General features: G+C 42.6%; 1 protein-coding gene across 4 annotated transcripts in view; it reads right to left on the bottom strand.

Annotated features, from left to right (window-relative positions):
• LOC139382326 (A-kinase anchor protein SPHKAP-like) overlaps positions 1-11,618 on the bottom strand; it is a 133,985-nt gene extending 122,367 nt beyond the window's left edge. For 3 of the 4 annotated variants that reach the window (XM_071126253.1, XM_071126256.1, XM_071126257.1), the window contains exon 1: positions 11,534-11,613. The gene's annotated coding sequence lies outside the window, so the exon portion shown is untranslated. Of the gene's footprint in view, positions 1-11,533 lie in introns of all 4 variants that reach the window. The other variant, XM_071126254.1, reaches the window with a different exon arrangement.
• Between the last annotated feature and the right edge of the window lie 1,532 nt (positions 11,619-13,150).

Genomic DNA, 13,150 nt, shown 5'->3' with positions numbered 1-13,150 from the left:
CCCCTCCCCCCCCCCCCAAGTGCTGTTGCTAGGCGACCGTGCACATGAGGGGGATAGGGGGTTTTGCGGGGTTAAATGACTGGAGTACCATATTGTAGTCTAGGAGTTTACCATAACAACACCCTCGGGATATAGACAGTGTTACTGTACAGACTTTGGATGGTGAGGGGTGCTGGGTTGGCACTGAAGGGGTGCTGGAACAAAGAGGAGAGGGGGGATGTTTTGCCTCTCTGACACCATGGTGCTAGAGCAGTATTCTTCAATCCAGGGAAAAGCACATCACCAAGCACCAAATTACTAGCCTGCATGATCCCACATCTGTTTGTGCTATTGCCAACTCCATAGCTGTCATTGTCAAACCAAACGAAGACATGACGTGTTTGGCATGACAATTCCATAAGGAGTTGGCAAGAGAGCCGAAACAGACTGGCACGCAGGCTACCAAATAAGTTAAAACAGGGGTCGTTAGTGCTAGGCTGGAAGAAAACCCTATATTGCCATGTTGGTTCCTAAGACCAAGAGAAGCTATATGCATACGTCATTTTCCTGATACTTTATGACCTCTCTGTTTTCAGACCGCCTGAAATGTCAGGGTGTCTCTTGCCGTCCAGTGTGTGTTGCATTTGTGCAAGTGTGTGCATACATCCATACGTACGTACATGCATGTGTGCATGAGTGCGTAGAAGATAAGGGTCCCATCCAGTGGAGGCTCCTCAGAGGAGGAAGGGAATTTCATTAAAAAGGTAAATTGTAAAACATTGATAAAACTATACTAAATATATTCCTGTCACCAAATAATTGATTAAAACACACTGTCTTGCAATTAAGGTCTACAGTAGCCTCAACAGCACTCTATAGGGTAACACCATGGAGTAGTCGGAGGACAGCTAGCTTCCGTCCTCCTCTTGGTACATTGATTTCAGTACAAAACCTAGGAGGCTCTTGGTTCTAACCCCCTTCCATACACTTACACAGTAATTATGACAACTTCCGGAGGACGTCCTCCAACCTATCAGAGTTCTTGCAGCATGAACTGACTTGTTGTCCACCCTTTCCAAGGATCAGAGAATGAATCTAGTACTGAAAGCATAAGCTACAGCTATCTAGCACTGCAGTGCATAAAATGTGGTGAATAGTTGACTCAAAGAGAGACAAAGAAAATAGTTAAACAGTTTTGCACAAATTAATTTCTTAAAAAATGAAGGAGAAGCAAGAGAGAGAGCGAGAGAGAAAGAGAGAGATTGTCACTTTCAGTTTTACTTACTTAACTAGCAAATGCAGCTGGCTAGTTTAGTAACTCAAACACCCAGCTCAACAGAGGGATGCTATGTTAGCTAGCTGACTAGCCATCACAACACTGGAACTCTTCCAAGTTAAGGTATGAGTTTTATGAATTAATTGCCACCGGGGCCCACTGGTGTAACTTCTTACTGACTATACACTGTAAAGTTACTGCATGATTGTAGCGGGTTTACTAACACATTTGTTCTATTAGTTATGTTGACTAGGATGTTACTTTAGCTAATATGGGGACAATGATGTAGGCTGTGTATAGCAGTTAAGACATGGTTTGGCTTGGAAAGGTTTTTCACCTGGTCACATACAGCTGATGTGTTGTTCATTGAAGTCCACAAACGAAGGGAAAAGGTGAGAGGAGGAGAGTGCATAGAGGCTGGAATGAATACAAAGTGGCTGCTATGAAAGTGACCTGTGTTTATGCATGATCAGGGGTGTATTCATTCCGCCGATTCTGTTGAAAAACGTTTCTTAATAAACGGAAAACAAATAATAGATAAAAACACCTGAATTTGTCCAATAGAAACTCTCGTTTGCAACTGTTGGACTAAAGATTACTGTCACGTTCTGACCTTAATTCTGTTATTATATCTTTGTTTTAGTATGGTCAGGGCGTGAGTTGGGTGGGCAGTCTATGTTTGTTTTTCTATGTTGGTTTTTGAGTTCGGCCTAGTATGGTTCTCAATCAGAGGCAGCTGTCAATTGTTGTCCCTGATTGAGAATCATGCTTAGGTAGCCTGGGTTTCACTTTTGAGTTGTGGGTGTTTATTTTCCGTGTTAGTGTCTGTGCCACACGGGACTGTTTCGGTTTGATTTACTTCACGTTTATTGTTTTGTTCAGTGTTCGTTATTCATTAAAAAACATGAACACTTACCACGCTGCGTTTTGGTCCTCCAATCCTTCATACTACTCCTCTTCGTCAGAAGAGAATTACACCTTAAATAAACTGCATGCAGGCAATAGTGTGCAAGGCCATATTGAATGTGTCACTGTCTGCCCATGTGTCACTGTCTGTCATCTCAAGTTCTTCCCTCGACATGTGTGCACTTACGTTGTAAACTTTCATTCATAGGCTAGGTTGTAGCAAACTCATGATGGGTACAGGGAAATTTGAGTATGTAGTAGCCTAAACCTATCACTGTTACATTGAACTGGTTGAATGGAATATGAATGACAGTCATCCAACATGCTGTAATAGAAATAAGGCCATGCTCATGAAAAAATACATTGTCCTCCCTCATCATAAACGGCACTGACCCCCACTGGTTTCCATCTGAGCTGGCGTCCTCCTCAGTCCATCACTGTGCAAATCAACGAAAACCATGAGAATCCTACCACAGAGAACAAAAGGCCAGGGGAGAAGGAGCAGGAAGAGGAGGAGGAAGATGAAGAGGAGAAGGAGCATGAGGAGGAGATGAAGGAGGATGAAGAGGAGGAGGGGGATGGGGAGGAGGAGGAGGAAGAGGAGGAGGAGGAGGAAGATGAGGAGCAGGAGAAGGAGGAGGATGAGGAGGATGATGAAGAGGAGGAGGATGATGAGGAGGATGATGAAGAGGAGGATGAGGAGATCAACCCCGCTGATTGTTACTGCACTATTATTAGCTCCCTCCACTACTGCTTTTCCCTGTTATTATATTACCAGAACGTGGGCTATTGCCCTGCTCAGTAATTTGCCTTCTTTGTTATTGTACTGAGTAGTCATTATTCCACTCTGTCATTAGGACTCCCTGTGGATAACAGGCAGAATAGGTGCCGTGGTGACAGAGGGGAAGCGTGATTGTGAATGAATGATTGTAAGCTATAGCGGTGTGTGTGAATGAATAAGTGAATGTGACGATTTGTGGCTGAGAGAGAGACAGTAGAGTCTGAATAATCACTGTATAATCTGTGGGTGACGGAATGACAGGGTGAGTGTAACAATGATTGTAGGCTAGCAGTGTGTGTGTGAGTTGTGTGATTGTGAATGTAAATGAATGAGTGGATGTGGCGACTTGTGTGTAAGAAAGGGGAGAGGGACAGTAGTGTACGAATCAGCACTATAACTCAAGACAGTTGGTCGCTGGGCTGTTTTTGAAAAATGAATTGAATTTACTGTAGCCATAGTGACCCTCTCATCCTCCAACAGCTCATACTGAGTCCTTTAATCCCTCTGTTTCCTCTCCTCCATCACTTCCTCTCATCATTTAACTGAGTTTACCCTAGCCGGTCGTATCCGGTCGTCTCTGCCCCAGCCGGTCTGCATAGGGTCATCAGAGAGTCATCATAGCCGCTTTTGAACTGTCTGCCCTAATCCAGGTTTAACTTGTCTGTCAGCCTGGTACATAGCCTCTTCTAGGCCTAGGGTATCTGTCTTAACCATATTGTTAAGAATTGCCACACCGGAGGCACCATTTGTAAAGACTTCTTGGTGTACGCCAGGGCTATAATTTACAAATGGTGCAGCGTGTGAGGACAAATATTTATAATAGTGAAATATTTATGCCCAAACAGTAATAGTACTGTTATAATTCTATGGTCCTGAGACTCAGCCTGTCTGTCTCTCTGGTCTATAACCTCCCCGGAGGTGTCTGTCTACTAACAGACTCTAAACCAGATTATTGATCCCATATTCCCTGGGTTTATTGTTATTGCGTAACTGTCTGAGCGGAGCAACACACACACTCACAAACACAAATATGAAGTGGGAAGCTGCAGGAAACCTGAGGCTGTGGTGTCTGGTGTTGTGGTGTTGATGGTGATTGTACAGATGAACATATCAGGCTGAGTTTCTCTGGTTTGTAGGAGACCTCATAGCCAGGGTTCAGAGAGAGAGAGATCCCAGACGGACCAGGACAGTCTAAGCACATGCAGTAAACCAGGACAGTCTAAGCACATGCAGTAAACCAGGAGAGTCTAAGCACATGCAGTAAACCAGGACAATCTAAGCACATGCAGTAAACCAGGACAGTCTAAGCACACATGCAGTAAACCAGGACAGTCTAAGCACATGCAGTAAACCAGGACAGTCTAAGCACATGCAGTAAACCAGGACAGTCTAAGCACATGCAGTAAACCAGGACAATCTAAGCACATGCAGTAAACCAGGACAGACTAATCACATGCAGTAAACCAGGACAGTCTAAGCAGATACAGTAAACCAGGACAGTCTAAGCACATGCAGTAAACCAGGACAATCTAAGCACATGCAGTAAACCAGGACAATCTAATCACATGCAGTAAACCAGGACAGTCTAAGCAGATACAGTAAACCAGGACAGTCTAAGCACATGCAGTAAACCAGGACAGTCTAGGCACATGCAGTAAACCAAGACAGTCTAAGCAGATACAGTAAACCAGGACAGTCTAAGCAGATGCAGTAAACCGGGACAGCCTAAGCACATGCAGTAAACCAGGAGAGTCTAAGCACATGCAGTAAACCAGGAGAGTCTAAGTACATGCAGTAAACCAGGACAGTCTAAGCACATGCAGTAAACCAGGAGAGTCCACTCAAATGTAGTAATTTACTGATGGTCCTTAACTATATTGAATGGTAAACCAAACTGACCATGTGCACCCGAGTGGCACAGTGGTCTAAGGCACTGCATCTCAGTGCAAGAGGCATCATTACAGTCCCTGGTTGAATCCAGGATGAATCACATCTGGCTGTGATTGGGAGTCCCATATGGTGGTGCACAATTGGCCCAGCGTCAACGGGGTAGGCCGTCATTGTAAATAAGAATTTGTTCTTAACTGACTTGCCTAGTTAAATTAAGGTTACACATCACGATTGGGTCATGTGCAGCTGCTCTCAGAATTGATGATTACTTGGATGCTGTGGGCAGGTTTGAGACAAACCCAACCCAAGGAAAACGGCTGTGGTACTCTTCATTCTGTGACATACCATTTTTTTCAACATCCCGCAAATCTCTGTTTTGGACGAGACTGACTTTATGGCCCTCTCCCTTAGTCCTGCCGGGGCAATACAAAGTTTGCCTGACCAGAAATTAACTACATGTGAGGTGGTATATCCTATGCATGCTGTGTATCCACTTTAGGAGTTTTAGAGCACAGCACAATAGTTATGATATACTGTCACCAACCAGACCTGTCCCTACAACCGTTATCCAATGGAAGACAATTGCACACTCCCTCAAAACATCTGTGGCATTGTGTTGTGTGACAAAACTGCACCTTTTAGAGTGGCCTTTTATTGTTCCCAGCACAAGGTGCACCTGTGTAATGATTGTGCTGTTTAATCAGCTTCTTGATATGCCACACCTGTCAGGTGGATGGATTATCTTGGCAGAGGCGAAATGCTCACTAACAAGGGTGTAAACAAATGTGTGCACAACATTTGAGAGAAATAAGATTTTTGTGCGAATGGAAAATATATGTAATCTTTTATTTCAGCTCATGAAACATGGGACCAACACTTTACATGTTGTGTTTATATATTTGTTCAGTGTCTATACATGTAAACAGGAGTAATAGTGACCAGTAGCAGGATAAATAGATAGATACTAATGGTAATATATACATGTAAACAGCAGTAATAGTGACCAGTAGCGGGATAAATAGATTGATACTCATGGTAATGGCAATAAAAAAAATCTATGAACAGAGTCTATTGGTCTGAGCCACACAACAGCATTCACTGACTACAGATACTGTACATAAACAGTAGAGCCCCAGAACAGCAAGCTGACATGACATGCATATACCCTATATTAAATCTAAAGGCAGATCAAAATAGAAAGAAAGAGAGAGAGAGAGAGACCCAGCTCAGATGAAGGGATGAACAGCAGGGATGAAGGAGAGGAGAGGACACAGATCCACACAATCTCCTCTGATTGATTGCCATCTTTCCCCTCCACCTCTCAAATAACAGTTTTATTTCAATCACTTCGGTACAATTTTCACAAGTATGTAGTCCAGTTTTACAACTCTAAGCACAGACATCAAACAGATCATCATAGTGCCTCGTGTTTCAAAACATTTTCAGTTGAGTAGAACAAACAAAATCAGAAAGTCATTTGTTCACTGCACCAAATCACTCTTTCAATTTGGATAAATTGTAACATTCACTTTACTTTTCACATGATTTTCTTGTAATTTGTCAACAATACAATGAACTATCGTTTATCAAACTGCTCAAAATGTACAACTACTGAACCAAAATGATGCAGTGCCTAGTAAACATGATGTATATGGAGCACTGTATATTTCTATATTTTTACCTCATAAATGTATCAATTGGACATCAATTTATGTTGTAAGGTAAAACCAAATCATATATGGATGTGGCTGTAAATACTACATCACCATTCTCCATCAGCCAGTGTGCTTTATTTGGACAAAGTGAAAAGAGTCACTACCTGGGGATTTTCCATCGAAAATGACCCATGAGCACCATCATGTGAAGCTCATAGGAGCATATCAAATTGGGTGTCGAATGAAAGCTAAGAGTCTATATTTTTGGGAAATGTAGGCATAGATACATTTTTCAACCATTTTCCATCAACAAAAATGTGGCATAAGTAAAGTCTTTGATTTCTGGATAAACAGATGGAAAAGCTGTCACCTGGATCATAGCTGTCACCTGGATACACCTGGATTCACCTGGATTCGCCTGGTCAGTCTATGTCGTGGAAAGAGCAGGTGTCCCTAATGCTGTGTATACTCAGTGTATATTCAACTTCTCAGATGCATTCAGATTTCGTTTCCAAATTCAGTTCCCCAAATTCAGATTCAAAACCAGAGACAACATCCTGGTACTTTGCCAGCCAGGAAAGATGGAGGAGAACAGATAGACTCAAACGCTCTCTGTGGTAAACAGAAGCTTCTGGCGGTTTCTGAAGCCAATGTGACATGTTTCATTTATTTTCTTCCAATGAATTTGGCTCTAGCGTTTAAACCGCTTTGGCTGTAAGCTCTTACAACCCCATTCCTGAAAGGTAACTCTCTGGAACATGGACGAGTACCGCTTCAGTTTTAAATCATGAAATACAAATTCAATTGGATGAATTCAATGGTTCAATTTGTGCAATATCAAATTCAAATTCAATATCCTTACACAAATTCCAAATAATGGAATTAATTTGACATACATTTTAAAGTGATAAAACTGAGTCAAAGCGTAATTCGTTCCCATGGAATTGCCCTTGCTACCATTTGGAATTATAGTGTAGTGTACAATTCATTGCTGAAATACCTAGATTGTGTACAACAGTATATCCAACTTGTTATCTGAATTTCAGTGATACACTGTGGGTGGATGAAATCCAAACAAAAAGACAGGCGATACTGTAGCAGTTGACAAGTCACGTAGAAGAGGTGATCTTGTAGAACGTTTCCATGGGGCAGAAATGCCTTACAACACTGTGCTATGTTTCTACTGTCGCCAACTGCTTTCCAATCCCCTATTTCTGATGATTTGTCCTACGTACTCTATGTACTGTATAAGGATATTGAAACTGTAAGACTTGACAAGTTTATTGCATGTCAAGTTATTGTCAAATGCTGTACGGAAAAGGATATTTACCATCTACTATTCTTTCTATTCAGCACTTACATTTTTATTGTTTGCTATTTAAAAAAAAAAAAAATGTTTAATGGCTTTGGTGCAATTTTCACAAGTGATACATTTTCACAAAAAAAAACCTCAAAACAAATAATCAAAATGACAGCACACAGTCATACAGCAGCTTCACTTTCAACCACAAAACATATTCATTGTAAACCCAGGAAAGCAAGTGGTGTGTTTATGTCTCTGTATAGGTTCACTGAGACTACAAAACATTAGGAACACCTTCCTAATATTGAGTTGTACCCCCTTTTGCCCTCAGAACAGCCTCAATTCATTGGGTTATGGACTACAAGGTGTCGAAAGCATTCCGCAGCGATGCTGGCCCATGTTGACTCCAATGCTTCCCACAGTTGTTTAAAGTTGGCTGGATGTCACGTTCTGACCTTTGTTTCCTTTGTTTTGTATTTATTTAGTATGGTCAGGGCGTGAGTTGGGTGGGCAGTCTATGTTTGTTTTTCTATGTTTCGGCCTAGTATGGTTCTCAATCAGAGGCAGGTGTCATTAGTTGTCTCTGATTGAGAATCATACTTAGGTAGCCTGCGTTTCACTGTGTGTTTGTGGATGATTGTTCCTGTCTTTGTGTTTGCACCAGATAGGGCTGTTTTGAGTTCTCACGTTTCTTGTTTTCGTTAGTTTATTCATGTATAGTGTCTTCATTAAAATACAATGAATAACCACCACGCTGCGTTTTGGTCCGCCTCTCCTTCACCACAAGAGAATCGTTACACTGGATGTCCTTTGGGTGGCGGACCATTCTTGATACACACAGGAAACTATTCAGTGTGAAAAACCCAGCAACGTTGCAGTTCTTGAAACAAACCAGTGTGCCTGGCACCTACTAAAAAACCCCATTGAAAGGCACTTAAATATTTTGTCTTGCCCATTCACCCTCTGAATCGCACACCCGCACAATCCATTTCTCAATTGTCTCAAAACTAAATATCCTTCTTTAACCTTCATCTACACTGATTGAAGTGGATTTAACAAGTGACATCAATAAGGGATCATAGCTTTCACCTGGATTTACCTGGTCAGTCTGTCATGGAAAGAGCAGGTGTTCTTAATGTTTTGTATATTCAGTGTGTGTGTGTGTGTGTGTGTGTGTTTGGGTACGCGGCTACATGTGTGCAATTGAAAAATGTAATGAAAGCAAATTACAGTTAGTGAGAGAGAATAGGTGCGTTGGATGCGTGTGTATGTGTGGGTGTATGCGTCTTGTTGGCTGTGTTGGTGGTAGCACTACTTCGGAGTCTAGGGAAAGCAGCAGCCAGCCATGCAGCGAATTAAACAATGTATTCCCTTGGATAAAGATCACAAGAGCTATATTGGCAAAGTGAAGTGAACAAGCTGTAACCATGGCCTTTGGAGACTCCAATTAAAATACCTCCACCTCTCTGCTCAAGATGTGTCATGGAGAAAGGTAGCTAGTACTACTGAACAGGAAAGCATTCTCCTTACCCCATTCCCTGCTTCCTTTCACTGTGGCTACTGGTTCAGAGTGCCAACAGTGTCAAGTCTGACTGCTGTAGCGTGTGTTGTTATTCTGTGGAGAGATACGGACTCCATTCACTAGCGATCTATTTTGATTGATTGCTCTGTGGCCGAAGGAGAGGTGTGTTTTCACTCTAGGTTAATCTGCATTGGGTTCATCTGTTCATCTGCATCAAGCATTGCCTGATGTGAACCATGCCTCAAACAAAAAAGAGATCTCAGAAAACCTAAGATTAAGAATTGTTGACTTGCATAAAGCTGGAAAGGGTTACAAAAGTATCTCTAAAAGTCAGTCAATGGTAAGACAAATTGTCTATAAATGGAGACATTTCAGCACTGTTGCTACTCTCCCTAGGAGTGGCTGTCCTGCAAAAAAGATTGCAAGAGCACAGCACAGAATGCTCAATGAGGTTAAGAAGAATCCTAGAGTGTCAGCTAAAGACTTACAGACATCTCTGGAAGATGCTAACATCTCTGTTGACGAGTCTACAATATGTAAAACACTAAACAAGAATGGTGTTCATGGGAGGACCATGGAAGGAACCACTGCTGTCCAAAAAAAACATTGCTGCACATCTGAAGTTCGCAAAAGAGCACCTGGATGTTCCACAGCGCTACTGGCAAAATATTCTGTGGACAGATGAAACTAAAGTTAAGTTGTTTGGAAGGAACACACAACACTGTGTGTGGAGAGAAAAAGGCACACCAACATCAAAACCTCATCCCAACTGTAAACTATGGTGGAGGGAGTATCATGGTTTGGGGCTGCTTTGCTGCCTCAGGGCCTAGACAGCTTGCTATCATTGACGGAAAAATGTATTCCCAAGTTTATCAAGACATTTTTCAGGAGAATGTAAGGCTATCAACATAAGTTAGGTGATGCAACAGGACAACAACTCAAAAGACAGAAGTAAATCAACAACAGAATGGCCTCAACAGAAGAAAATATGCCTTCTGGATTAGCCCAGTCAGTCCTGACCTCAACCCAATTGAGATGCTGTGGCATGACTTCAAGAGAGCAGTTCACACCAGACATCCTAAGAATATTGTGGAACTGAAACAGTTTTGTAAAGAGGAATGGTCCAAAATTCCTCCTGACCTTTGTGCAGATATGATCTGCAACTACAGAAAACGTTTGGTTGAGGTTATGGCTGCCAAAGAAGGGTCAACCAGATATTAAATCCAAGGGTTCACCTACTTTTTCAACCCTGCACTGTGAATGTTTACACGGTGTGTTCAATAAAGACATAACGGATAATTGTTTGTGTTATTAGTTTAAGCTGACTGTGTTTGTCTATTGTTGTGACCTAGATGAACATCAGATCAAATTTTAGGACCAATTTATGCAGAAATCCAGGTATTTCCAAAGGGTTCACATACTTTATCTTGCCAATGTACTGTTTTACACTCACATTCTCAGTGGTCTGGAACTCTGCACAACCCTGCACTGTTTCTTTTGTGACGCAAATAGCCAGTAACGAGCTTAGTCGATGAGGGAAAACGGGAACCAGCACTCTATCACCGCCAAGCTCTCTCTCAATATTAGCACCAACATGTCAACACTGAAATAACACCTGTGTGGCTAGAAGTATAAAGCACTCTGCAAAAGACAATAGCAAATCTCTTAAACCACATGACTATGACCCTTTACTGTATACAAATATATTCCTGTGATCTGCCTGTGTTTGGGGAATCATTCTGCAGACATGGTAATGAGATGAGGCCTTTGCTGTTCCACTTGTTGATCTTGGGTGGGGAAATGATTATGGCATCATAACCCTGCATTGATGGAGGAAGGAGCACCTGGCAGGGCCCAGAGCAGGTTTTCGTCCCACTCCATTGTGTGATGAATGTCGATGCATATAGCACTGAGTCAGCAGCTTAGCATTAGCACAGCGCTACGCCACTCCATAAGACTCTGTGTACCGCACCATGGTCACGCTGCTAACAGGCTAATACAATAGCATGACACTATTCAGTGCATTACTTACAGTACAAAACAGCCAGCCTGAATACAGCGTAAGGCATGTGGGATCTCTGGAGACAAGTATTGCAGCCATAATGCAATAATTCCAGCATTGTACACACACACACACACACCATACACAGCTCCATACTGATGTTTACAGCACACTCAGACAACTCCAACATCAAGTAAAGAGAGACGGTAGTGCACTCACCAGATGCAGTAGTTTGATCACATCCCCTTAGGTGGGGTAGAGTAGTGTATGTACTCTGTCTCCCTGTCTCTCTGTACTGGCTCTCGCTCTCTCTCTCTCTCTCTCTCTCTCTCTCTCTCTCTCTCTCTCTCTCTCTCTCTCTCTCTCTCTCTCTTTCTCTCTACCACTTCCCCCTTTATGAACCCTCTTCCTCTCCACAGAGTAGTAGGCTAAAGTGGTTGTGTGTGTGTGTGTGCGTGTGTGTGCGTGTCTGTGTGTGCGTGTCTGTGTGTGCGCGGGCGCGTGTGTGTGTGTGTGTGTAAGAGAGAGATTGGTGTATTTCCCCCAGGCTGTGTGTGTGTAGGTCTTAGTGTGGCAGTGGCTCTGCTTAATCCCTACTGAGAGGAGAGAGGGAGAGGGTTCTAGGTAGCAAGGAGTCAGTAGGGAATAACAAACCAATTTTACACTGTACACACACAAACACACACAAACAACAACAGACAAACAAACAGTAAGTCCGTCAATTGAACATGTCACTTTGTGCTCAACACACTATTACAGATAAAAACTAAAAAACAACACTTGAATAGTTCAAATGCATGTCACGGTGGTAACTCCAAGTTCAAAGAGAGGTCCACAAATCCCTAAAAGGAACTGATTATGTTATTTCACGCAAACACATACACACAACCTGCTGGGCAAAAACACATCATTTCAACCCAAAACATCTCATGTGATGACGTTGAATCAACATGGAAAACTGATTGGAGTTGGGAAAAGTCTTCAACGTCAGGACATGTTGTATTTTTAAAACCTAAATCCAATGACATGCTGACATTTTTTTTCTTAACATTTAATTCACGTTAGTTGACAACTCAACCAAATATAAATCGAAATTAGACGTTGAACTGACGTCTGTGCCTAGCGAGAAGCATCCATTACCATGCGCGTGCGCACACACACACACACAGACAATTATGCCTAAATGGATTAGGGTCTAAAACAGGACTCCTTGTAGGAAGCTCTTTTAACTGGAATTGCCCTTGAAACAGTAGCCTTTGGGAGCTGGTAGACCATGGGAAACACTGGAGTAGGATCAACTAGAACCACAGGTAGGATCAGCTAACCAGAGAGGACAGGGACAGGTAGGATCAGCTAACCAGAGAGGACAGGGACAGGTAGGATCAGCTAACCAGAGAGGACAGGGACAGGTAGGATCAGCTAACCAGAGAGGACAGAGATAGGTAGAGTTGCCACTGCCCCCTGCCAAAAGACGAGGGGTAAAGAAGGAGAAAGTATCAAGTGAAGCAGCAGGTAGCCTAGTGGTTAGAACGTTGGACCAGTAACTGAAAGGTTGCTGGATCGAAACCCTGAGCTGCCAAAGGTAAAAATCTGTTGTTCTGCACCTGAGCAAGGCAGTTAAACCACTGTTCCCCGGGTGCCGTGGATGTCAATAATGGCAGCCCCCCGCACCTCTCTGATTCGGTTGGATTAAATGCGGAAAACACATTTAAGTTGAATGCATTCAGTTGTACAACTGACTAGGTATCCACCCCCCATAAACAGAGGAGTACATGGGGAATAGCAAAGTAGAGGCAAGAAGAAGAGGAGAGCTTGAAAGAGTTACAATTTGGGTAA

This window comes from Oncorhynchus clarkii, chromosome 24 (genome assembly GCF_045791955.1).
Source record: "Oncorhynchus clarkii lewisi isolate Uvic-CL-2024 chromosome 24, UVic_Ocla_1.0, whole genome shotgun sequence".
NCBI lineage: Eukaryota > Metazoa > Chordata > Actinopteri > Salmoniformes > Salmonidae > Oncorhynchus > Oncorhynchus clarkii.
Note: the sequence above shows the minus strand (reverse complement) of the source record. Positions and strands in the feature narration are given on the sequence as shown.